The sequence below is a fragment of the Scyliorhinus torazame genome, chromosome 7 (assembly GCF_047496885.1).
Source record: "Scyliorhinus torazame isolate Kashiwa2021f chromosome 7, sScyTor2.1, whole genome shotgun sequence".
Lineage (NCBI taxonomy): Eukaryota > Metazoa > Chordata > Chondrichthyes > Carcharhiniformes > Scyliorhinidae > Scyliorhinus > Scyliorhinus torazame.
The window spans coordinates 190,312,290-190,339,295 of NC_092713.1; the positions used below are offsets into that span (position 1 = coordinate 190,312,290).

Consider the following 27,006-nt stretch of genomic DNA (forward strand, 5'->3'; position numbering starts at 1 on the left):
GACTGTGAGAAGTTATGAATGAAATCCAGAGATTGAGGTATAACGAGAGACAGATTTTTAAGTTTAGCTACTTCAGACCACTCTGGTGAATGATATGGTGAGAAAACAAGTTTGAGTGATTAGTGATGTGTGTGTGTGCGCTTTGTGAATCTGGATTGTGTTACCTGTTTTGAATTAGTGGTTCTCCTATTGTTCCTGATGAGCCCTTTCCCCAGCAGGATAATTAAACTCTTCCTAAGCCTTGGCTAACCCTGCCAATTTAAATGGGATTGCATGCAGAAGAAAGCTGATGTTGTGGCTCACTGCTTATTTTGCCAGGAATGTCATAGGAGCTGCCAGAATGCTGACCCCCGATGCATTAGTAACCTGTCCATTGCCAACAGTTTTCAATATTTGTCTGCGTGCCAGGACTTCAGGGCATTTTCCCCCCTGTTTTGCGAGGGAAAGAGCAACGGGAAGGCAATGAAGGAGCCATTTTTGTGTGCTTTTTCTAGCACAACAAACCCAAATTCTTGCAGAGCTCACTTATTTTTTGTAATAATTTTCCCATTGTCTGCATTGGGTGAGCTGTGCCAAAGGGATGCGATATTTTGTAAGGTTGAACACAATAAGGCTTCCTTTTAACTTGTGGCTTGTGCATTCTGTGTAGGAGATGGTGCTATTTTAAGGACTATTTGATGATGGGCTTTTCGAAACTATTTGCTATTCTACATCCTGCTCTTTTCAAATGGTAGGCCTTGTTTACGGGTAACGACCCTGGTTCAATGTATTCCTGGAGGTTTCATCATCTGCCTCCCAATGTACCATCCAGTAACACAGTTTTTTCCCCTGTCTCCAATATTTTCATAGGTAAGAAATTAAAGTGCTCTAATCAATTACTTCTATGATTTTTCGCCATGGTTGCTGGCAGCAGTGTCCAAGAGAAGGGGCGGCACGGTGGCACAGTGGTTAGCACTGCTGCCTACAGCGCTGAGGACCTGGGTTCAAATCCCGGTCCTGGGTCACTATCCGTTTGGAGTGTGCACATTCTCCCTGTGTCTGCGTGGGTTTCACCCCCACAACTCAAAGATATGCAGGGGATTGGCCACGCTAAGTTTCCCCTTAATTGGAAAAAAATAATTGGGTACTCTAAAAAAATTTTTTAAAAGCGGCGTCCAAGAGATTAATCTTCAATTCCTGGAGACTTCAGCACCACCCTGCCGGGTTGGCACCCCTAGACATGCCTAAAGGGCGGCACGGTAGCACAGTGGTTAGCACTGTTGCTTCACAACGCCAGGGTCCCAGGTTCGATTCCTGGCTTGGGTCACTGTACATTCTTCCCGTGTCTGCATGGGTTTCTTCCAGGTGCTCCGGTTTCCTCACACAAGTCCCGAAAGACATGCTGTTAGATGAATTGGACATTCTGAATTCTCTCTCAGTGTACCCGAACACGCGTCGGAGTGTGGCGACTAGGGGATTTTCATTGCAGTGTTAATGTAAACCTACCTGTGACAATAATAAAGATTATTATTATTAATGTTTCAGTGGGTAACTACGCAACTTTGTTGGCAATTCAGGCTGGGAAATTTCCAGATCTTAAGGCAGCATTCAGGGCGTGCCACTTCACTGCAACGCTTCCTCCCACCCAGCAATGGAAGCAGAAAAATACTTCCTGGTTCCCATTCCAGACCACCATTCAATGAGGGACTGATTGTGAGGCGAGGACTTGATCAGTATTGGTTGCAATACCTGACTCCATGGATTGACAAGCTAACTGAGGGAGAGAAACTCTGGCTTGCCTGCTGTAAATGGCAGCACAAACCTTGGAGAAATGGCACAGATGCGGAATCTTAGAATGATTACAGCAGGAGAGACGATTCGGCCCATATTGGCTCTCTGCAAGAGCAATTCACTTGGTGGTATTCCCCTGTTCTTTCCCCGTAACCCTTTCTCTCTTTAGATGATGATCCAATTCTCATTTGGAAGCCACAATGGAATCTCCCTCCACCACACTCTCAGGCTATGGAGGCTAAATCACTGAATGTATTTCAGAAGGAAATTAATAGATTTCTAGTCTCTAAGGGTGTCAAGGGGTATGGGGAGAATGCTGGAGTATGGTATTGAAGATCCCTTCGCAGGCCACTGGCGAGTTCCTTCAGGTGCTGGAATACACACAGCGGAGGGGGATACTGGAAAATCCTGGCCATTGGGTAAAATGTTCTCATGTCGCCATTGCTTCTTTTGCCAATTTGTGCCCTTTGGTTTTCGATGGTTCCTCCATTGGGAACAGTTTCTCTTTCACTATCCTGTCCAGTCCCTTCATAATTTTGAATATCTCTGCCAAATCGCCTCACAATCTTCTCTTCTCCAAGGAAAACAGTCCCAGCTTCTCCAATCTATCCACATTACTGAAGTTCCTTATCCCTGAAACCCTTCTCGTGAATCTTTTATGCACGCACTCTAATACTCACATTCTTTCTATAGTGTGGTGCCAAGAAGTGGATACAATACTCCAGTGGTGTTTGCATCTTTTTTTCTATGATACGTGCATTTCTTCCCCTCAAGTTACACAGAGCAGCAAGAGAACCCCTTTGGAAATTTCCCCCTTAGAGTCCAGACTAGGAATACTCAGCAGTGCTCTGTTGAGGACTGGTCTATCTGGACCATGTCGGCAGACTGGAAATGGTCCCTCAAGATACACTGAACAGCAGCCATCTCGAGGGCCACAGGTCAGCAGGGCATTGGGCCACAAGAGGCCTCATGGCCTGAATATGTGATTGCCAACTTGTCCATACATGCACCAGAGGAATATACACTCATGGCGGTCCCCACTGGTGCCTATCTCCCAGGCTCAATCAGTAAGATGTTCGATTGACTTTGCTATGGGGCTTGGGTGAAGAGGCTATTGAGAAAAGCCAGTCCACCCAAAGCACTAAATCCTGTGTATTACTTTTACCTTGAAGAGACCAATAACTTCTATACCACTCTGTAAAAGCTACTTATACATTGCCATTCCAAAGGGTTTATTAGATTTTTTAACACAGGTAATTAGCATATATTGTACTAATTATGCTGGAGAACTAATGACAGGAGCTTTTATTAATTAGATTTCCTTTACATGTACTGGAAGTGGCTGGAGCCATGACAGCCACTAAACAAATGAACCCAATCACCAAACCAGACACACACTGAAATGATTATTTTTAATTATTAAGCTCAACATTGTGTTTTCTTTTCACTATTTGCAACCCCCCACCCCCCCCCACCCCCATTCCTTTCTGTCACTTTCGCAAGCACTGGTCACCTCAGAAATCTGTCACCTAAGTGAGCAAGGGCAGAATTTTACATTACCCCACAGGCAGGGTTGTGTGGAAAATACCCCAGGTGGCTGTCCCACTACCCTCAGCCGGCCAATGACCTGTTGCAAATTTACAGTGTGACGTGTGAGGCCAAGGCCAGCTTACCCGCCCTTGCTTACGTTGAGGCCCTTAAGTGGGTAACTGATAACCACTTAATGGCCATTACTCGAGACTCGAGGGAGGAGTTCAGCTGGAGGGGGATGCCTGGAGAGTTACCCTGCCCAGGCCTTGGGTGGGATGGGAGGTGCAATGGCGGGAGGAGAGGGGGGTCCTCTATCATCGGTGTCCTTTCAATATCGGACACCCTTCCCCCCCCACATGGTGTGCCTCTTGTCCATGCTCCCTCCCCACTGTCCTCTCCACCACACTTCTGCCCGTGCACTCTGGGCTCATCTCCCCTCTTTGCCCTGGAACCCCCACATTCATCTGCTCCTGTATACTGGGGCTTAGATTTAGTGCTAGCCCTGTCACTGCAGTTTCTGGCTCTGCTGGGACTTGAGAGCTGCCAGACAATCAGATTAGCCAACAGTTCTCTGAGACAGGACTTACTCCTGAGTGATGGTTGGAAGCCCATCTCCAGTCAATTAACGCTCCTTGCAGCATTAAATGGTTGCAGTGCAGTCAGTTTGGTGGGGATGCATTCACTACCAACTCTTCGGGTGACAGGATGGGAAACCTCACCATACGAAAAGTCCTAGCCCACATTTCCATGTACAAGTGAATGCCGACAAGGTAGCTGGTCATTAGGGATATTATGACCCAATCCTCACCTGGAGTCCACATGTGCACACTTTCATCAAAGAATTGGCATGTTGACCTGAAACAGGAGGCCTAAATGTTTTCCCCCTTGCCTAAACCATAGTGTTAGGGAAAATCCAGAGTCCCCAATTGCTTAACTTGGCAAACACAAAGGCTTGGCATTCATGCTTTCATTAGCTCAACACTGCAACCATCCTGTTGCCTTTTCCTTCAGTGTTAACCACTGTGTAGGTGCTGAGGGACAATTTCAATCTCTCTTTACCACAATGCCCTTAATGCCTCTGACATAAGAAAGGATTGCTGCTCCCAATCACGAGTCATTGACCCCTACTGCTGGATAACATCCATTTATTGATGATGTTGGGTAACGACAGGAGTGACTCAGTTACAATGCCCATCGATCAGTAAGGGTTGTTGTGATTTTCATTTTCCTAGTTCCTATCTGAAAATTAGCAGGCTCTCTTTTTTTAGAGTGGGGGGTCAATTTTCTCCTTTCCTGATGGTGGCTTTTGGTTGGCATATTTCCATCAGCCCAATTGCCCTTGGGTAACTGGTCATGGTATGTCGGTATGGGCTGCCATCTCTGGATGGAAATGTCATAATTCCTCTGAGCAGCTTAAATGGCATCGTCACGTCACCGAGTTGGGCACGATGAGGCCGTTTGATCGCGCCCAATACCTTCATTCCTGGGATCATCCCAGTGTACTTTCTCTGAACCGCCTCCAATGAAATAATAAGCGTGATTTAATGGCCTGGTCGCACCCGACTTGATGATGCGACAAGACCGTCTACAACCCGCAAGATTCACGACGCTTGGAAAACCTCGCAAGGCTTCATGAAATCTCATGAGCCGTCACGGTCTGGATCTCACCCTCACTGGACATGATCCAGATTAACATATTTAAGTGAGACATTAGGCTCATTTAAATATGTTTGCGCCATATTCTCCCGAGGCCTGGGAACGAACAGCCTCTCCTGGGAGACCTCGCCATGGCGCTAATTAGCACTGGTCCACACAAACGTGGACCAGACATAACAGCACCTGGGGGGGTCTCCCACACTATTGGAGACGCCAGGTGGTTGGGCTTTGGGCAGGGTGGTACCCTGGTACTCCTGCCACCTGGGCACCCTGATAGTGCCACCTGGGCACCCTGACAGTGCCATCCTGGCACTGCCAGGGTGCCAGGTGGCACTTCCAGACTGGCAGGAGCACTGCCAGATTGACAGACTGACAGTGCTAAGGTGCCTGGATGTGTGGTTGCCCTGCCAGGGATCGGGCCCGGGGTGCCCTTAAGAGGTGGGGTGAGAGGGGGCTTGAGGACCCCTGAGACCTAAGTTGGGGAAGTGAGAGGGGGGGTGGTTTCGGAGGCCGTGCTGGGGAAACAGAGGGGGGGTTTAAATATCTGGATGGTGCCTTGATCTGTGAATACCCTTCCTGCACTGGCGAACTGAATTTAATTATTCAATTTAATAATCAATTTATTAATTGATTCCAACATTTTTCCAACAATACATTTAGGCTAATTGGCCTATAGTTATCCGCCATCAGGGCCAGTGGACTTATCTGTCTTTAATTTGTCTAATACTATTTCTGTAGTGATTGTGATGGTACTTAATTCCTCCCCATATTGTTTAGTATTAATGGGATGTTCGAAGTATCTTCCACTGTAAAGACTGATGTAAAATATCTGTTTAACTTCTCTGCGATTTCCTTGTTCCCCATAACCATTTCCTCAGATTCATTTTCTAAGAGGCCTATGTTTACTTTGACCTCTCGCTTCTATTTTCTATATTTAAAGAGGCTCTTATTGTTATTTTTTATATTCCTCACTAGTTTGCCCTTGCTGTTTATTTTCTCTCTCTTTGTTATTTTTAGTCCTCTTTTGGTGGATTATGAATTTATCCCAGTCTTTGGGCCATCATTGACTTTTGCTTCCTTTTATGCTTTTTCTTTCAATTTATTACTCTCCTTACCTTCCATGGTTGGCTTCTCCCTCTCTTCAAATCTTCCCTCCCGATTGTGATATATTTTTGCTGAGAGTCATGAATTAACCTCTTTAAAGGTCTGTCACTGCTTGTTTACTGTGTTTCCTGTTAATCTATCTGTCCAGTCCACTTTCGCTAACTCTATCCTCATTTCATTGTAATTCCCTTTATTTAAGTTAAACACAGTTGTTTCCGACCCAGGTTCCTCACTTCAGTAAGTTACCCATAGATTCTGACTCCTTCAGGTGAAGCCTGATCGAGACCTTTATAGCTCCCTTTCATGCAGACTTTATGATTATCTGTAATGGATGACAACAAAGTTAGTATGTGGTCCAAAACATCTTTGTTTCATGAATTGTAAAACATGTTCAATACTCGGATTAAATTAGAAACGGTGACAGATGCACAACAGATGAATTGGAGACTGACACCTTCCTGGGGGAGGATTGAGAGCAAAATGAACTGACAGCCAGGCAGTAAATTGTTTTGGTATCTATCTCAGTATTTTCAAGGCAGCTATTAACTTTGAATTTCAAGGGATTAAAATCTGGTTAAAACTGTTTGAGGCATTACATTTTTAATAAAAGTATAAGCCTGTTAGTTGACACCTGTTTAATATTGATGTTGTTGACTGTCTCATCCAAATGCCGCTGCGCAGGATTGTTGGGCCTTTGACTTTTTCAATGAGATTACTTCAATTACCTTAATCTGAAGTCATTCAAATGGACATGTAGGCCACTGACAGCTAATAGATTTTTTTGTGTATCCTTCCTTCTTTATTTCCTTCCTTCTTCATATTATTTATTTCTGAGACAAAGCACATGTCTCTCAGATTCAGTGAGGGATGGGAGCGGGGCACACGTTTATCAAGAAATATGAAAAGGAGAGACTTGCAGCCTGATAAGCCTGAAAGCAGAGGCCCCAAAATATTGTCGCTAACTAAATCTTTCCAAACATACTCGTTTGTCTCTCCTGAAGTGGGAATAGACTACTTTTAGCAATTCTGCCTGGTTCTGAAAGAAGTGTTCAGAGTTGCCCACAATACCATTGCTTTTCACTGTCCATGTGGAGTTTGCACATTCTCCCCATGTCTGCGTGGGTTTCACTCCCACAACCCAAAGATGTGCAGGTTAGGTGGATTGGCCATGCTAAATTGCAGCTTAATTGGAAAAAAAATTAATTGTGTACTCTAAATTTAAAAAAAATACCATTGCTTTTCTCCAGTTTGGTCACCTGGGCGCATCAGACGACCATCCCCAAGCCCAATCAGCTGTTTACTGCTCCATGCCTTCCAGAAGACCAATAGCTGCCCTCGACTGACTGGAGATGGCCAGTAGTATCTTGTGTCGGAAGGAAGTTGCTTTTCCTTCTATTTTAGATAAAGTGTCAAACATAAAAGCTGCTTGTTGAATTAATCAGGTTAATTGGGAGCCCTGAGCAGTAGTCATGAGCTGACCTTTCCTTCCTGTTCAGGCTGAGTGACTGGGGGAAGGCAAAACAGTAGTGAACGCGCCAACATTGAGGGCATTTAAAAGTTTATTGGATAAGCATATGGATGATAATGGCATAGTGTAGGTTAGATGGCTTTTGTTTCGGTGCAACATCGAGGGCCGAAGGGCCTGTATTGCGCTGTATCGTTCTATGTTCTATGTTCTAAAACTGTTTTTTCTAATTGATTTAAATTCTCATTTTAAGGGACCCAGTGGTTCATAGCCAGCAATGTTTGGACTTCACTGTAGTCTTGTTTAAAGTGGCGCTTGTTTTCGTTAGTTCTGGGAGGAGATGAACTTTCAGACTTTGGTTTTGATTTCTCTCCCTGTCGATACCTGAATTTTGCTGCAATACTATTCAACACGTGCTGGATATTACTGAGCAACTTGCTCTTCATGTGTTGGCCTGGACAATGACAGATTAACAGGCTCTTTGACATGGGGGAACAACCAGGCCAGACCTTCTTCTCACTCAATATGCATGAGCTTTTGCAGTTGGGGTGTTAGGGGCGGTGGGGAGAGTAGTGGTAACTAGGAATTGCAATCAGCATCCTCCAAAGAATAGTAGCCTCCCAACTATTTCCTAATGCCCCCCCCCCCTTCCCAGGGGGGCATCAGAGCATACTGGGAATCAAACATTGGTTACACTTACCTGGATAGGTGACTGTCTTTATTAATTGTAAATAAATTATTTATGCCCATTTCAATTCATGTAATACTGTAGATAAACATGCAAACGTAGGTGGAGTATGAGTTACAGACTATAAAGCAGTGTTCACAACCAGGGTTCTCCAGAACCCAAGTGTTCCATGCAATTTTCAGCTCATTTGAAAATTATTACCAAATCTTTCAAGATGTATTGTTCTCAGATTTAATTAAAAATAACCCTTAATTCATTCAATCGTGTTTGACTTTGTTTTAATTTTTGTTTTCTAATATATATACATATATATATATGGCAGGGGAGGGCAGAGGGTCTGGGTTCCACAGAATTTCACAATATTTCCTTCACTAAAGAGATTGAAAACCACTGCTAAAGGAATATGAATTATTAGGGTCACAGAGTTATTTTTTTAGTTTGTATAAAGTATTTTGTAATCAAAGACATCACAACCTTTGAATGGCTTTATGAATAAAAATAGTGCTGCATTATTAATGTGAATCAGCATTGTATGGGGGTAAATTATCTGACCCCTGGTGATTAGGACGGCCATGATTCTGCTCTGAATGTTCAGTTTTCATTGCAGTTGAACTGGCAGTTTTGTGACCTTGTTAATGGACTAACAGTTCTCATGAAGGGCTGAGGTTGAGCTTGATTTGTTTGATCAAAGGGAAAATTTCAACATAGTGATTGGAGGGAGATTGCTGAATTTCTGCCAAGAGACAAAATGGTGAGGAGAAATGTGTGCTCTCTCATTAAGAGACAGAGGAAGTGTTCCTCCAAGTCCTTAATCAAAGTGGCTGTTCTTCACATGTAAGAGACATGGAAAAGAGAAAGGAATACACTCAGCGTATTTGACAGCGAGTCTTTTAGTTGTTCCGTCATGGGAAGCATCACAGCCTAGTCCTGGGCTTGCACAATGTCCCAATGAGTGACTGGATCTCGATCGTCATTGCATGAGCATGCTGCACCAGCTTCCTCGAATGGTTCAAATGCACATACAAGAGAACAGTAACCTGGGTGAGGTGCCAGGGGGCAGCAATAGAATCTACCCCCAACTTGGCCAAGTGCATTGAGACAAGAAGGGGAGATAACTAGAAATAAATAAATGGCAGGCAAATAAAGCGCAAAGGAGCTTTCTGATTTTGATACAGATTTTGTTGCAGAGGTAGCAATTGCTAGAGTGATCTAACACATCTGAATGATAGTGCAGATTTGCTTTCAACTGGCTTTAATGGAGTATTTAGTGTCTGTGAGCCCATTTAAGGAATGAAGTACTGACTTTCGAGAGTTCTGTTTGTTTTTTTGATGCAGCAAGATCCTGCTGTCTCTCAGCTATTTCTTAACTTGCTGACTGGGCTCAGTTTCAGAGAGACAAGTTTGGGGCTTTTAAACAGAGCTTTTATATATTTTTAATGCATATTTATGCTGTCATGAGCCTCTTTGCTCCGTTGAATGCACTATGTGTAAAACTACCAGCAATTTCAGTGCAGCATTCTCCTGCATATACTCTACCTGAAAATGAATATTTAAGAGTGTATTTTTAAACGTATCTTTTCCTCCCCTGCTCTTCTGAAAGTGTTGAATTTTACTGGGCTGTTTGCTAACTATTTCTTTCATTAATTTGCTCGATACTCTATAGCTCGTGTGAATCGAGATGGTGAATGTCAGCATACCATTCGACCACAGGGGGCATTAGAATTCTTTACTCACCTGATTTTTGTCATGATTTCTTTGCAGGGGTGAATAATAATTGATAACACCAGGAACTTGCATTTATATAGCACTTTTAATGTAGTAAAGCATCCCATGGCTGTCAAACAAAATATGACACCACAGAAGTAGGTATTTGGACAAGTGACTAAAAGCTTGGTCAAGGAGATAGACTGTAAGGAGCACCTTAAAAGATGGAGCGATAGCGAGGGGGAGAGAGTTAAGGAGGGAATTCTAGAGTTTTAGGGCCTAGGTGACTAGGTGGAGGTAAGGAAATTGGGGATTAGTAACAGGATGAAATTGGAGGACCGCAGACTGCTTGAGTGGTGTAGGGCTGGAGATGTAATTGAGATAAGGAGTGGCAAGGCCATTGAAGGATTTGCGAGCAAGGATGAAAATTGTAAAATGGAGACATTGCTGGTCTGAGATCCAATTTTTGCCATTGAGCATCGGGGTGATGGATGATCAATGCTTGATGTAAGTTTGGATACATGATCCAGCATAGATGTAAAGGGCACTACAGGAAAATTTCCCACTGCCACTTACTATTGAGGATCTTTTATAAACAGTGGCCACTTGGACGAGATGTTGGAGGACAGCCTACTACAGTAAGAAGTCAGTGTCTATCTTTAAGATGAAGTGTGAAAGCAAAGTCCTGACTGCTGGTTCAGGTGGACATTAAGGATCCCACGAGAGTATTTGAAAAGAAAAAGGTGTGCTCCAGTGTCTTGGCCAACATTCCCCCCCGCCACCAATGCCACATTAAAAAATGGGTCAATCGCTCTTTCTTCTCTTTGCTGTTCGTGAGATCTTCTTGTGTGCAAAAAGGCTGCCACAATCATCAACATAACAACTCATAGCAACTAATTCAAGTGTGGTGCTTTGGAGAGTTGACATGTTAATGCAATTCCTTTCTGAGGAGACAGGCAAAGAGAATGAACAGAAAGCATTAATTCTGTGCAATGTAATAAGGAAAAAGTGGAAAGCATGTATGGAAAAGTTAATTCGGCAGTAGTATGTGAATGATTGTTTCTGAGTGGGAAGTAAAGCTTACATGTTGGTTAATTAAAACAAGATTTCCTCTTCTTTTGTTCCAAAACTTAAAATGAATGATTTAAATTGTATCAGGACTCAGACACTCATTGCTATTCCCAGGAAAGGGTCCCGTCAGTGGATTATTTTCTTTAGCACTTGAGGATAAGGGAAACTGTTAGTTTTTAAATTGGAACCACCTGGGCTCCCCTTGGCATCCACAGGGGGAATTTAAAAAAAAGTCCAAGTTTATGTTGAAGCCCCCAGCTCTCAAATTGTTTTTTAACGCTGAGCCCAAGATCGAGAATGTTTGCTCTACTGCATCTCACAAGACTGAAAAAATGCTGAAGGGTACATAAATAAATAAACAAATAAAGCTTGTCTAATTACACAGCATTTTCAAAAAGAACTAGGTCATTCAGCCAAACAGGTCTGTTGCTAGTGTTTACGTTCCACACAAGCCTACTTCTACCCTACTTCATTTCACCCTATCTATAAAACCTTCTATTCCTTTTTCCCTCATGCTCGCATCTAAATTTCCCTTGAAAATGCCTATGGCAGGGTTTCCCAAACCTTTCTGGACATGAACCATTTTGACCTCCCAAGAGCATTGAGTGAACTCCTATTTTTTGTGAAATAGGTACGAATGTAGAAAATAAATATATGGAAGTCTTTATGTATGCATTTATTATCCTTTAAAACATTATTTTGATCAACAGAGTACTTAAGTCTGTCCCCACTCTCCCCCTCCCCTCATCGGACTCTCTCTCCATGGCCCTCTCTCCATGGCGCTCTCTCTCTCCATGGCCCTCTCTCTCTCCATGGCCCTCTCTCTCTCCATGGCCCTCTCTCTCTCCATGGCCGTCTCTCTCTCCATGGCCCTCTCTCTCTCTCCATGGCCCTCTCTCTCTCTCTCTCTCCATGGCCCTCTCTCTCTCCATGGCCCTCTCTCCCAATGCCCCTCTCTCCCCAAGGCCTACTCCGCCATCCACCACCCACACCACCCTCAGTCTCCTGCTTCGCCATCGGTCCCGATGCCTGTTGGGCCTTCTCTCTGTCTCTGTACCTTTACCCGCCGCTGGGCCTTCACTTTGTCTCTGGGCCTTCCCGCCGCTGGGCCTTCAACCTGCCGCTGGGTCTTCACCCCGCTGCTGGGCCTTCACCCTTAACCACACTGGTCCCTACCTTGGACTTTTAATGCTCACCTTGGTGCTTTTTCTAGCTAGTCCAATCAGAGGCTAGCTTCTCAGTGCTGCTGATAGGCTGATTGGTGTGCCTATAAGGAGCACATGCAGGGCAAAAACCATCTCTGATTGGACAAGCTGGAAGGACAGCTATTCTCAATTATTGCTTCTGCGGAACCCCAGAGTTCCATGGAATTCAGTTTGGGAAACACTGACCTATTTGCTGTAGCTGCTCCATGAGGTAACGTTCTACATTCTAACAGCTCTCTGGACAAAGATTTTTCTGTGATTTTTTAAAAATTTGGATTTATTAGTAACTAGCTGATAATTATGGACCCTAGTGTTGGACTTCCTAAAAAGTCAGAACATCAAGCTCTAATGGTTTTTTGTTTTGTTTGTCTTAGTGCGAGGTTTCTGGGAGAATAGTTCTTCAGCTGGTAACCTGAGAATCGCTTCCATGTGCTGCCTGTGTTTGTTGGGAAGCTGGATGTGTAGTGACCCACACTCCCAGATCTCTTGATGCCTTCACTGTCAGTAGTGTTGCCAACACCTCCAGGATTACCCTGGAGTCTCCAGGATCTGAAGATTAGTTCCCTGGACACATATGAGAAAATTCATCAGGGCACAAAAAAAAATTGTGCGTTTAAACAAAAAAATGTTTCTTTGAATGCATTTTGTTTACTAGTTGTAAAAATATTCATGATTGGAGGGAAAAAATACTTTTTGATTGGGCTGGGAGGTTGGATATGGGAGATCATGTGGCGAACACATTAGGAATATATCGGAGCGGACACGACTCTGGGGATCAATGAAGACTCGGATCCTGGTGCTCAGAGTCCTGAGCTGGGATGGTGGCAATGATGGCAGCACAATGTGCCTACAGGCTCTTGGCACTATTATCGATGTGGGTGCATCTCAAACAATACCTCCAGCCAATTCCTCAGTTAGCAGCTTTATCTGGTGTATTCCTCTCCACCCACTCCCCCCCCCCCTCCGTTATTTTTTATTTCACTTCCTGTCATAAAGGTCGAGGCAGGGTGACCCCTGCATCAGCAGCAAGGTTGCTGAATTATTCATGCAATTGACTTTGTGTCAGCGTACACATTTGTGCAGAGGGATGTTTTATTCATTTGTCTCATTTAAAGGCCTTCCCTGCACCTGTTCTATCACTAAGTACCCAGTGATTTGCATTTGATGCTAATTTAGTTACAGTATCGGACTGGTTTCCCTCTTAATTTCATTTCTGAACAGCATTCTTTCTCAGAATACCCAGTAAAACAACAAATTTGGTCAATTTTTGTTTTGTTTATTTGTTAGTGAGGGAAAGCATAACATTTTAGTTACCTGCAGTTCACATTTACATCAGCACTTTCACCTCTGTGCATGAGATGAAGGGCAGCTACAGTGTTACTCTGTGGCCTCCTATATTTAAAAATAAAATGAACCAAGTGTACCAGGTAGTTTTGGCTGAAAGCTTTGTCTGGCATATGTGTTGAACTGATTTGCAATGTTATGGCAAAGACAGCAGCGGCCTTGTTATAGTCAGGTTAAAATGATGTGACTTCCTTTAATTGAAAACAAGCTGATAGTCACAGAAAGGCCCAGTGTGTTGCAGCTCACATATATATGTAGCCTTCACTTGTACCTTTTAGGAGCAGTTCTGCTTGTGTTTTACGATGATCACAGTGGTAACTTTATAAAGCTCTGCTCCCAGTGTTGAGCCAAATGAGGATTGGGAGCATGGATTGGAAATAGGGCCACATCATAAAAAGGGCAGAATCAGTGGCCTGCAAAGTGGCTAGTGAGAAGACTCCACAGTAAGAGCCTCACAAAATTACACTTGTATGTCGCCTGATTGTAAAATACGCAATGAATGTAGCATTCTAGGAGATTGTCAGGATCCAGCAATGCACAGTAACCCTTGTGTCACAAAAATCTACTTTTCTCAGATACTTAGAGTCACCACTGAACCCCTCTCTTAATCTATATTGAAATTTGCTCTTCTCTAAACCCAATGAAGACCAATTGGAAAATTGGACGAGCAGTCTTCCCTGCAAGCAAAGTGTCTACATCAAAGCAGCACCCAACAACATTGTAAGTGGATTGAAGGTTGTTCTTGTTTCAACTGCCCCTGCCAATTTCTTTTGAAAAATTGGGATTGTGTGGTATGTCATTGCAGAGAGCCTGGGAATTGACACTGACCCGTCTGTGCAGTTTCTGAATTTACGCACTGTACATGTTCTCGAGTGTTTAGTGGACCGAGTGAAGAAATATTTCCAAATAAATGGTCAAAGGAATTATATGAAAATCGGTTTGTGCCACCATTGTCAGGGTGGAGGTCATTTTTTAATGAAGCAATGGTTTATAGAGTTAACATTGTACGTGCTGGACAATATTGAGTGGAATTTCTTAGCTAAATTGTTTATACCCCATTGATCCATTCTTCAACACTGTCTGGTTTAACCTGTCCTATAAACCAAAGCTTGGAAAACAAATGGACTCCTTCCTTAAACAGTGAGTGAATGCCTGCCGAGGGTCTTGTGGTTCAAGGATTTTGATGCAAAGCTTGGTAAAATACATAGATGGAATTTTCTAGCCGTTCCCGCCGGCGGGATCCTCCGGTTCCACTGCTGGCGAATCCCCATCACAGGTTTTCTTACGGCAGTGGGGGTGCACATAATAGGATACCCCATTGACAGTGGTAGGACCAGAAGATCCTGCTGCCAGCCAATATCCTCTTCCACCGTGAAACACGTCAGGCAGGAGTGTAAAATCAAACCTCACGGTAGCATGGTGGTTAGCACAATTGCTTCACAGCTCCAAGGTCCCAGGTTCGATTCCCGGCTGGGTCACTGTCTGTGCGGAGTCTGCACGTTCCCCCCGTGTGTACGTGGGTTTCCTCCGGGTGCTCCGGTTTCCTTCCACAGTCCAAAGATGTTCAGGTTAGGTGGATTGGCCATGCTAAATTGCCCTTAGTGTCCAAAATTGCCCTTAGTGTTGGGTGAGGTAACTGGGTTATGGAGATAGGGTGGAGGTGTGGGCTTCGGTAGGGTTCTCTTTCAAAGAGCCGGTGTAGAGTCGATGGGCCGAATGGCCTCCTTCTGCACTTTAAAATCTATGATTTGAAAGTGTTTTTCAAGTGGTTTTCAAATCTAGTCACTGTTGTAAAGTAGGGAAACGAGCAATGTCCAACAAACAGCAATGATAAAAATGATCAGATCATTGGTTTTGAGGAATAAATATTTTGATAACAGTGCCTCTGCGCTGTGAATAGTGCAATGGCCACAAGATTTATCTGTCCACCTAAGAGGGCAGAGGGAGATTGTGGAAAAATACTAATTTGAGTATCTTTGGCTCTGGACTGGGACACAGAACACCCAATAATGTGAGTCCCACAGAGTTAAGACTGAGCAGTATCCGTCATTCAGGCCTGTTTCCTTGAGTCTTCAGAGTTATCAGGTTCCAGGACGGCATGTGGCGCAGTGGTTAGCACTGGGACTGCGGTGCTGAGGACCCGGGTTCAAATTCCGGCCCTGGGTCACTGTCCGTGTGGAATTTGCACATTCTCCCCGTGTCTGCGTGGGTTTCACCCCCACAACCCAAAGATGTGCTGGTTAGGTGGATTGGCCACACTAAATTGCCCCAATTGGAAAAGAAAAAAATAATTGGCTACTCTAAATTTTTTTTAAAATTGAGTTATTAGGTTCCAAATGGTGTTATCCAATAGCAATGCTCCTTTCGTGGAAAAATGCATTATGTGGTGCTGCACTGAACCATACAAACAAGGGGGAAAATCCTCAGATCTGTGCGGAGTTAGCTGAGCTGACATTAGATGTGCTACAACTGGCCTCAATGTCCTTATAATTTCCTGGGGTGGAGAGTTTGGATCATGAACTGGACTGTTGATTGATTTCTTTCTTCCCTGCCTACCTGGCCCAGGGATGCTGGAAAAATACTTTTTAATGTGATTGAGCTCGTTCCTAACAGCTATTGCAATGCATTATTTCTCCTTTGATTAACTGGTAAAGATGAATGTCACAGGGAAAGCTAGTGAGACTTGTTTGCATAAAACGACACAGGATGAACGTGGTCATTTGCAACACTGGGAATGAAGTTCGAGTTATTGCAGATTGAGTGCAGTGTTCTAGTGCCTGTATGGTTGCAATGATACAGTTTATTATTGGAATATGGAGCTGCTCAGGCACATAATATGGATGAGATTAATTTTGATGGTGGCATCATTTATCATATTTATACAGTCACTTTAAGAGACACTCAGAAAGGGTGTTTATACAAGAGAAGATTATCACAGACATTACTGAAGCACAGTTAAATGAAACAATCCATTTCTTTTTCCTCAATTGACTTGTTGCATATCTTTTTTTTCTTAATTTTATTTGCAGTAGGCACTATAAACCAGAAAGGATCCCGATTTGATCTCAGCCAGGCTGACAGCTGAATCAAATGCTCATATTGGAAGCATGATGTGCCCCCCCCCCAGTTTTCACAGCATTGTGAGGGTTGGGGTTGGAATGAAGGGGGTGGGGGTGTCGTATTGCAGGAACTTGCCAGCTGCTGGTCTGCTTGTAAGGGCTTGTAGTTAAATCGACAGATTAACATTTTCTGCTCTTCATCAGTCAGCACACTTCCCCAGAGTGGGTGGTGGATGGATCTGGAATCTGAATCTGCTGATAATTAGCTTGCATTTATATTGCTCTTTTAATGTAAGCCACGTCCTGAGGCACTTTACACTGACACGGAGCCACCTTGAGAAAGTTAGGAGAGATGGCCAAAACCCAGGTCAGAAAGCGGTTCTTTAGCATGAAAATAGAGGTGTAGAGAGAAGGACGAAACATGGGGCGCTCAGGGAGAAAGTTGAAGACCATAGGGCCAAGGTGTCAACTTGATTGGGGGTGGGAGCATGTGTACAAGAATGGAAGGCTGAAGAGTGCAGAGGTAAGAATGAGTGGCAGACATAGGGTTGGATGCAGGCAGAAAGGGATTTTCAAATGAGCCCAGGGATTTAAAGTTCAATGGATTGGGGACAGAGAGTCAGTAAGGTATAGAGGTGGAGGGCAAATAGGCTTTTGAATATCTCATGTAAGAGATGGCACCTTCAACAGCGCATCACTTCCTCAGTACTGCATTGAAACATCAGGACCATGCATGTGCTTGTGACTCTGGTGTGCGAAGTAAAACAGCCAACATTTGCCTCTGAGGCACGAGTGCTACAACCATAGGGTCAAGGCTGAACAGCATCCATCATTCAGGCCTATAATACACAGTAGGTTTGAGTCTTCATGGGCCCAATGCTGTCTTTCTGCGCTGTTGGAATTCTATGGATTTTATGGATTCAGGGGCGAAATTCTCCCCCAACGACGGGATGTCCGCCGACTGGCGCCAAAGCCGGCGCCAATCAGACGGGCATCGCGCCGGCCCAAAGGTGCGGAAGGCTCCGCATCTTTGGCGGCCTAGCCCCAACATTGAGGGGCTAGGCCGACGCCGGAGGGATTTCCGCCCCGCCAGCTGGCGGAAATGGCGTTTGTTTCCCCACCAGCTGGCGCGGAAATGCGGCGCATGCGCGGGAGCGTCAGCGGCCGCTGTCAGTTTCCCAGCGCATGCGCGGGAGCATCAGCGACCGCTGTCAGTTTCCCACGCATGCGCAGTGGGGAGAGTCTCTTCCGCCTCCGCCATGGTGGAGGCCGTAGCGGAGGCGGAAGGGAAAGAGTGCCCCCACGGCACAGGCCCGCCCGTGGATCGGTGGGCCCCAATCGCGGGCCAGGCCACCGTGGGGGCACCCCCCGGGGTCAGATCGCCCCGCGCCCCCCCCCAGGACCCCGGAGCCCGCCCACGCCGCCTGGTCCCGCCGGTAAATACCAGGTTTGATTTACGTCGGCGGGACAGGCAATTCCTGGGCGGGACTTCGGCCCATCCGGGCCGGAGAATCCAGCGGGGGGTCCCGCCAACCGGCGCGGCCCGATTCACGCCCCCGCCCAATCTCCGGGAGCGGAGACTTCGGCGGGGGCGGGGGCGGGATTCAAGGCGGCCAACGGCCATTCTCCGACCCGGCGGGGGGTCGGAGAATGACGCCCCAGGTCTGGGATTGTGTTCAGAGGATTTGGAAAGGCAAGGAAATGAGTTCATGAGTTGGAATGAAAAGATGAGTTTGATCGGGTGCTGTTTTGCTGTTGAAAGTTTTGCCTTATTGACAAGTTTATGTCAAACAGGCGGTCGGACAACATGGTTTATTGTGAGAACAAGGGGAGGGGTGATGAGATTGAGCAAGATGTTGGGAAGCACACAGACAGGTACCGAGCTCTCTTTTCTGGATAACTTCACTGAGAAGCTGCATATAAACGAGGAAGAGGAGATAAATCCTTGGGAAATCTGTGGTGAATGTGTGAGGAAAGACTAATAACAGATGCCTTGAGAGAGGCAAGAGCAGAACCATGCAAGAGGGGAGTAAAGCAACTTGAGATGTTTTACCACGTGAAAGATGCAATATATGCAAATTTGTGTGGTCCTTACAAACAAACTGCAGAAAGGTGATGGAGGACAGATAGGCATGATACAGCTACAGCGGATATAGCTAACAATTTTGACTGAGTATCTATCAGGGAGACACTGTCATCTTACTTCTTACTATCCCTCCCCTCACCTCCACACCACCCACCAATCAGGAAGACTCTGCCCTCCCATCCCAAACTATCTCTGACACAAACACACAATCACACAGATATACATATGCACATGCAAACACTCACAGGCACACACATGTACACACACACTGACATGCACACATGCAAGCACAGACAGACACTAACATATACACACATGTGCACACACACAGATATACACTTACATGTGGGTAGTGATTAGAAACAGGGACTTAGGTTGATTTTCTTCCTCTACCTTGACCAGGGGCATAAAGATCTATTTTAATGTCCTGGCTGTCTGAGGCTGAGATCAACTAATTCAGCACAGACTGGGGATCAAGTCTGTGTTCTACCTGTTCTGTAGGGCTCAGTTCGAAGCATTTCCCCATTGAGTTCATTTCATCACGTGGTGGAGTACAGTTAGACAATAAGACCATAAGACATAGGAGCGGAAGTAAGGCCATTCGGCCCATCGAGTCCACTCCACCATTCAATCATGGCTGATTTCAACTCCATTTACCCGCTCTCTCGCCATAGCCCTTAATTCCTTGAGAAATCAAGAATTTATCAACTTCTGTCTTAAAGACACTCAACGTCCCGGCCTCCACCGCCCACTGTGGCAATGAATTCCACAGACCCACCACTCTCTGGCTGAAGAAATTTCTCCTCATCTCTGTTCTAAAGTGACGCCCTTTTATTCTAAGGCTGTGCCCCCAGGTCCTAGTCTCCCCTGCTAATGGAAACAACATCCCTACGTCCACCCTATCTAAGCCATTCATTATCTTGTAAGTTTCTATTAGATCTCCCCTCAACCTCCTAAACTCCAATGAATATAATCCCAGGATCCTCAGACGTTCATCGTATGTTAGGCCTACCATTCCTGGGATCATCCGTGTGAATCTCCGCTGGACCCGCTCCAGTGCCAGTATGTCCTTCCTGAGGTGTGGGGCCCAAAATTGCTCACAGTATTCTAAATGGGGCCTAACTAGTGCTTTATAAAGCTTCAGAAGTACATCCCTACTTTTATATTCCAAGCCTCTTGAGATAAATTACAACATTGCATTTGCTTTCTTATTTACGGACTCAACCTGCAAGTTTACCTTTAGAGAATCCTGGACTAGGACTCCCAAGTCCCTTTGCACTTCAGCATTATGAATTTTGTCACCGTTTAGAAAATAGTCCATGCCTCTATTCCTTTTTCCAAAGTGCAAGACCTCGCACTTGCCCACGTTGAATTTCATCAGCCATTTCTTGGACCACTCTCCGAAACTGTCTAAATCTTTCTGCAGCCTCCCCACCTCCTCCATACTACCTGCCCCTCCACCTATCTTTGTATCATCGGCAAACTTAGTCAGAATGCCCCCAGTCCCGTCATCTAGATCGTTAATATATAAAGAGAACAGCTGTGGCCTCAACACTGAACCCTGCGGGACACCACTCGTCACCGGTTGCCATTCCGAAAAAGAACCTTTTATCCTAACTCATTCCATTCTTGAATGTAATGACCTGAATGAACTAGAGGGAATGGTTAACATGGAGAACAGTAGGCCTTTTGGTCACTTTCTGAAGAGGCCATTGGTGGCCAGCACTGCCGAATAATCTGAAATTCAACTGATTAAACAAGCCCAGATGTGATGCAGTTGGTTTTTAGCACCCTGCATTAATGAACACTTTTGTTTTACAGGATAGAGATTACGATGATTACAACAGCCAATTCAGTTTAACTAAAATCCTGCATAAGCAGCTCATCTACATTGTCCCCGAGTTTCACAGGAAGGCTGCAATCGTGTCTTTTGATTGTGAAACAACCTTCATTTGAAACTGCAATTTTGGCCAATAGTGTGGGGATGGAGAGAATAGGATGCAGTGTCTCCCTGATTGGTCGGTTGGTGTGGGGGAGAGGATGAGACAGCTGTGTTTTCCTGATTGGTGGGTGGTGTGGAGGTAAGGGAAGGGATGAGAGGAGAATCTTCCTGATTGGTGGGTGGTGGGGAGGTGAGGGGAGGGACGAGAGGAGAATCTTCCTGATTGGTGGGTGGTGTGGCGGTGAGGGGAGGGGTGGGAGGACAGAGTCTTCCTGATTGGTGGGTGGTGGGGAGGTGAGGGGAGGGATGAGAGGAGAATCTTCCTGATTGGTGGGTGGTGTGGAGGTGAGGGGAGGGATGGGAGGGAGGAGTCTTCCTGATTGGTGGGTGGTGTGGAGGTGGGGGGAGGGTTGGGAGGACACAGTCTTCCTGATTGGTGGGTGGGGTGGAGGTGAGGGAAGGGATGGGAGGGCAGAGTGTTCCTGATCGGTGGGTGGTGTGGAGGTGAGTGGAGGGATGGGAGGACAGAGTCTTCCTGATTGGTGGGTGGTGGGGAGGTGAGGGGAGGGATGAGAGGAGAGTCTTCCTGATTGGTGGATGGTGTGGAGGTGAGGGGAGGGATGGGAGGGCAGAGTGTTTCTGATTGGTGGATGGTGTGGAGGTGGGCAGAGAGATGGGAGGGCAGAGTGTTCCTGATTAGTGGGTGGTGTCTGGGTGGGCGGAGGGATGGGAGGGCAGAGTCTTCCTGATTGGTGGGTGATGTGGAAGTGAGGGGAGGGCAGAGTGTTCCTGATTGATGGGTGGTGTGGAGGTGAGGGGAGGAATGGGAGGGCAGAGTGTTCCTGATTGGTGGGTGGTGTGGAGGTGAGGGGAGGAATGGGAGGGCAGAGTCTTCCTGATTGCTGGGTGGTGTGGAAGTGAGGGGAGGGATGGGACGGCAGAGTCTTCCTGATTGGTGGGTGGTGTGGAAGTGAGGGGAGGGATGGGAAGGCAGTGTCTTCCTGATTGGTGGGTGGTGTGGAGGTGAGGGGAGGCATGGGAGGGCAGTCTTTCTGTTTGGTGGGTGGTGGGGAGGTGAGGGGAGGGATAGTAAGAAGTAAGATGACAGTGTCTCCCTGATAGGCACTCAGTCAAAATTGTTGGCTATATCCTCTGTAGCTGTATCATGTCTATCTGTCCTCCATCACCTTTCTGCAGTTTGTTTGTAAGGACCACACAAATTTGCATATATTGCATTTTTCACATGGTAAAACATCTCAAGTTGCTTTACTCCCCTCTTGCATGGTTCTGCTCTTGCCTCTCTCAAGGCAGCAGTTATAAGTGAGAAAATATGCGACTGTTTGTGTAATTGTATCTGTTTTGTGAGGGGCACTGTGTCTGTGTGAAAGTTAGTGTGCACAAGAATCTCTGAAGATGTGTGTGCATATCTCTGTGTGAGTGTATGTTTATAATTATGTGTGTGATTGTGTTTCTGTATGTGTATCTGTGTTTGTGAGGGTGTGTCTCTGTGTGAGTTAGCGTGTGTTTGTGTTACAGAATTGGCGTTAGCTGTGCAGCTCCTCATGGTTGATTGGGCTCCCAACACTCATTGTCCAATCATATGCTTGCATGAGGCACCAAAGGTCTGGCGGTATTGGTGGAACTGTAGCACGTCTTCACCTCAAAGAGATGAGTTGAAGAAACTGTCCTGTGATAAAATCCTTGTGGAAATGAAAGCAGTTCTGAATCTGATTTTGAAGGCTTTACGCACTTGGTTTTTTATTAGCTGAGGAGGAGTTTACGTAGTTGGAAGATATTATGAACCAGGCCCTTAAACAGTAGCACCGCAATATTACTTTAAGGCAATCACTGAGAGTAATTGGGTTTTGAAATTTAAAAAAAAGGTTTATTTGCTAAATAAACATTCCAAAATGAAGAAGAACTTCTTGTAATAGATCAAATTTCACATTTTGGGCTTCAACGATAACCCTAAGAACCAACAGCTGTGTAAGTAACATTGTAGTTTGCTTAAGACTAAAGTTCGCCCTTAAATGGTGCAAATGAACAGCATCACAAAAATAATAAAAGGATAAAAGAAATGCTCATGTTGTACATTTTTGTCACTAAGTGCATTTAGAATGCAATCAGTTAAGAATTTTGTGAAGACTTAAGTAGCTTTATAAATATTAAGTGCCCTTTTTTTGGAAGGAGAGTTAAGTTTTCAGGCCCTCTCCTCCTGCCATTGTGGCTCTTTCCCCTGACTAACCTGTTTCTAGGCCTCACCCAATGGTGCTGCGTAGCTCATCCCTCAGAGTCGGCTGACAATGGCCTGGGATTATTTTGGCTTCACTCTACTTTCCATCCTTCAGGTGTTCACTTGCCATAGCGATTGCCCTCTATCCTGCTGCACCAACTAGCCAGCCTGCCCCCTGGGCTCAAAGAAGAAAATAATTCAGCCAAGATTTCTGCTCCTGTTTGCTATTCAATGCTTCCTACTGAAAAGCCTGCCAGTTCATGCGTAGCATGGGAAGGGTTAGTGATGATATTGGCCGGAATTTAATCCGTGAGGCATGGGTCCTGATGAATGAAATGGGAATGGTCGCTAATTCCGCTTGTGTTGGGTGACACATGCACGTTGTCATAACCTGTATCCGCATGGGACTTACGGGGTGGTGACGACTGTATTTCCCGCATCCTTTATGGAATATGAGCTTCCCCGCGAAGAGGACGGGAAGCTTAGTTGCTATTGTATATAAGGTCGGCCAGTTCGGGACTGGCTGTGTGTGACCCGATTGGGTACCAAAGGGAGCAGTGTACTTTAAACCTTGTGAGTAGACCTTTGTTTCTTTTGTTCAACTTGGTGTGAGCTTCCTGTGTCTTCTTAAAGCACATGTTAATTTTAAAGGGTGGGTGGTAGTGTGTAGAGTACGAGTGATCAGGTGCTAGGGAGCAGGCAGGAAGTGGTCGACCCTGTTGTCAGGTAGTTGCAGAGCAGCTTCAGGCGGGCCAATGATCAGACTGGATCTTTCGAATGTTCCTGGCCTATGTATCTCAGTGCCAATGTTTTTCTGTGCTTTATATCCGAGGAAAGAGGAGGATCAGCACAACCAGGGAAAATGAAATGAAAAATGAAAATGAAATGAAATGAATGAAAATCGCTTATTGTCACAAGTAGGCTTCAAATGAAGTTACTGTGAAAAGCCCCTAGTCACCACATTCCGGCGCCTTTTCGGGGAGGCTGTTACGGGAATTGAACCCGCTGCTAGCCTGCCTTGGTCTGCTTTCAAAGCCAGCGATTTAGCCCTGTGCTAAACAGCCCCAGAAAGGACCTCACACACACATACACACTCTCATTCACTCATTCTCACTCTCTCCCTCTCACTCTCTCATTCTCACTTGCTCACACCTCGTATTCTCATTCACACTTTCATTCTCTTTTTTTAAATTAAGCGGCAATTTAGCGTGGCCAGTCCATCTACCCTACACATCTTTGGGTTGTGTGGGTGAGACCCACGCAAACACGGGGAGAATGTGCAAACTCCACACGGACAGTGACCCGGGACTGGGATCGAACCCGGGTCCTCCGTGCCGTGAGGCAGCAGTGCTAACCACTGCGCCACAGTGCCACCCCCACACTCTCATTCTCAATCACTCACTCTCATCCTTACTCACTCTCTCTTATTCTCACTCTCCCTCTATACATATATATGTTCTGTTGTAGCAAGATGTGGGCTAAGGGTGGCACAATACAACCAGATTTTTCAAAGTTGTTTTCTTTCTTAGCCAGCAACACACACATTGCCAGTTCTCTTTTTTAAAAAAGAAAACATGTATTTTGACAAACGCCTGCTTTATAAAAAATATTTTGACAGTAAGTGCAGAAATGGGCAGAGGCAGTATCTGCAGAGAACCCTTTCCTGTGACTGGATTGTCAGGTAGAAAGTCAGAGCATCAGTCATTGAAGGGCCCAAATACGGGAACTAGCCTTCTGTGTGTGTTTTTTACCCACTAACCAGCCTGGGAGAGGCAGCTCAGGGGAGCTGGGAGACATTGATTGACAGCTTCAATGTCAGGAAGTGAAATGTGTGAAAAAGTTTAACTTCAATTTGACAAGATCCCAACAATTCCCTGCTCCCCTCCTTTCCCACAATGCTGGAATAAGCTCCAGGTTTAAGTGACCTTCTCGCTGCACAAATATCTCACCTCTTAAAGGTTCCACACACTCTTAAAGGCACAGAGTCTCGGTGCTGCCAGACTGAGTCCCCAAATTTAGTTAACAGGTTGTGTACTCCTTTATTCAAACTTCAAGTTAAATCACCAAATATGCGTGTGAGGAGGGGAATTAAATGAGTTGTTCTGGGGTACCTTTTCATCCTCTGCTCAGAAACTGCTGAGTAAAAGCCACTTGATTCTACAAGGGAATATTTATCTTCATGCTAATTTGAGCCAATACATTAATCTCGGCTGCGTGAGCCTCACCAAGATCACCACTCCAATGAACCTCATGCTTCACTGTTTAAGACCCAGCTGTCGTAGGCCGTTCTGTCTTCCTTCCGTGTTCTTACCTCCTCAGCTGAATGACCTGACTCTTGCTAGAGTTGCCCAAACAGCCATAATCCCAGCCCAGCCCTCTTTGTGTGTGAGTCTGCGCAGTGGGTATGTGCCAGAGATTCATTGACGATTGGGGAAAGCTTAGCAGCTAGATCCACTGCTCCCCAGCGCCCCTGTCCTTCAGATGTTCGCACTTTTTGGCAGGGGCCCCATGGTCTTGTATTACTACAGCACCCCAGAAATGCCCCAAATTGCCGCATGTAATTCTGTAACCATGTAGCTGGAAACCATCAGACTCTTGCACTCCTACAATACCGACCTTTAGGGCAGGCCTGATTTCCATTGCTCCATCATTGACAGCCTTGTCTTCAGTTGCCGAGGCCCTAATCTCTGGAATTCCTGCCCTAAATCTTTTCATCTCCCTTTACTTCTTTAAGACGCTTCTTAACACTTACCGACTTGACCAAGCTTTTGGAGGGTAGATGATGTCACTGGACTAATAATCCAGAGGCCCAGGCTAATGTTCTGGGGGTATGAATTCAAATCCCACCAAGGTAATTGGTAGAACTTAAATTCAATTAATAAAATCAGGAATTGAAGGTTAGTGTCGTTAATGGACAGCTATCATCGATTGTTGTAAAAACCCATCCAGTTTGCTAATGTCCTTTTGGGAAGAAAATCTGCTGTCCTTACCTGGGTCTGGCCTACATGTGACACCATACCCACAGTAATGTAATTGACTCTTAACTGGCCTCTGAATGACTGATCAAGCCATTCTGTTCATGGGCTATTAGGGTGGGCAACAGATGCTGGGCCTATGCAGGTGATGCCCACATTCTGTAAAAGAATAGGTCACTTGTCCTAACATCTCAATTTGTAACTTGGTGACTGATTTTGAATTCTGACAATCCGGTGAAGCACTTTGGGATGTTTTGTTGAGCTGAAGGTGCCATATAAATGGAAGTTGTTAAAGTGAATGAATCACTTTCAAGGTGGAGTGGCTGTTCTATAAGCAGCACCCCCCCCCCCCCCCCCCAACACCCGCCCCGATCAAAGACCCCATGGACAGAAGGCATGAAGCATAAAGGAGCACCTGGGGAGTCTTACATCAACGCAGGGTCAGACCTTTGAGAAAAGCGGATTGGTGAAGAAGCGGAATATGTATTTCCAAGTTCTAACCAGCAAATATTGAAATGAAAATCTCAAGCAATGCGTGTCCAAATTGGCAAACTTTCATGTGGAAGCTGCTGGCCGAAGACCACAAGACCGAATGTTTTGTGTGCCTAGCGTGCGCCTCTTCCTCTTCTACTTCAACTCTCCCGTACGTTCAAACCTGGCCTTCCCCACCCTCAGTGACAACGCTTCAGTCACTAAGTTCCAGCCCTGCCTAAACCTCTCGTCCTCCCTCAAATTCAACCTCCCCCACGAGCGCTTCGGGTTGCTTCCCCCAATGCTCAGACCAGCTTGGACTACTTCCCCATGTAAAGCACCTTGAGATGTTTTGTGACATGAAAATTGCTGTATAATTACAAGTTTCTGTGTTTTCTTTATTCACTGAGGTCAAACACTTTGGCTGTAGACTGTACAATGCTTTCTAAGAAGTCCTCGTTTAATGACTTGTTTCATGTCAAACAGAAGAGAGAGAAAATATTTATAAACCGAAAATTGATTTTTTTCTTTATTTTTATGTTATACTAGCCAAGCAAATTTTTATGGTCTTGACTTGAGCTGAAAGGGGATAAGGTCGAGAGTTCCAGGCAGGGTAAAAGGTAACAGAATAAGAAAGCAGCTAGTGTTGTGCTTCCTATCACTGGTGTCATTGTAGGTAGCTGTGAATTAAGCCTTAGTTTGG

The 27,006-nt window shown here is 45.4% G+C and overlaps 1 protein-coding gene across 4 annotated transcripts in view; it reads left to right on the top strand.

The window, feature by feature from the left end:
* The window catches only part of ebf1a (EBF transcription factor 1a), a 551,914-nt gene that overhangs the window by 29,656 nt on the left and 495,252 nt on the right, over positions 1–27,006 (top strand). The gene's annotated exons all lie outside the window — the stretch shown is intronic.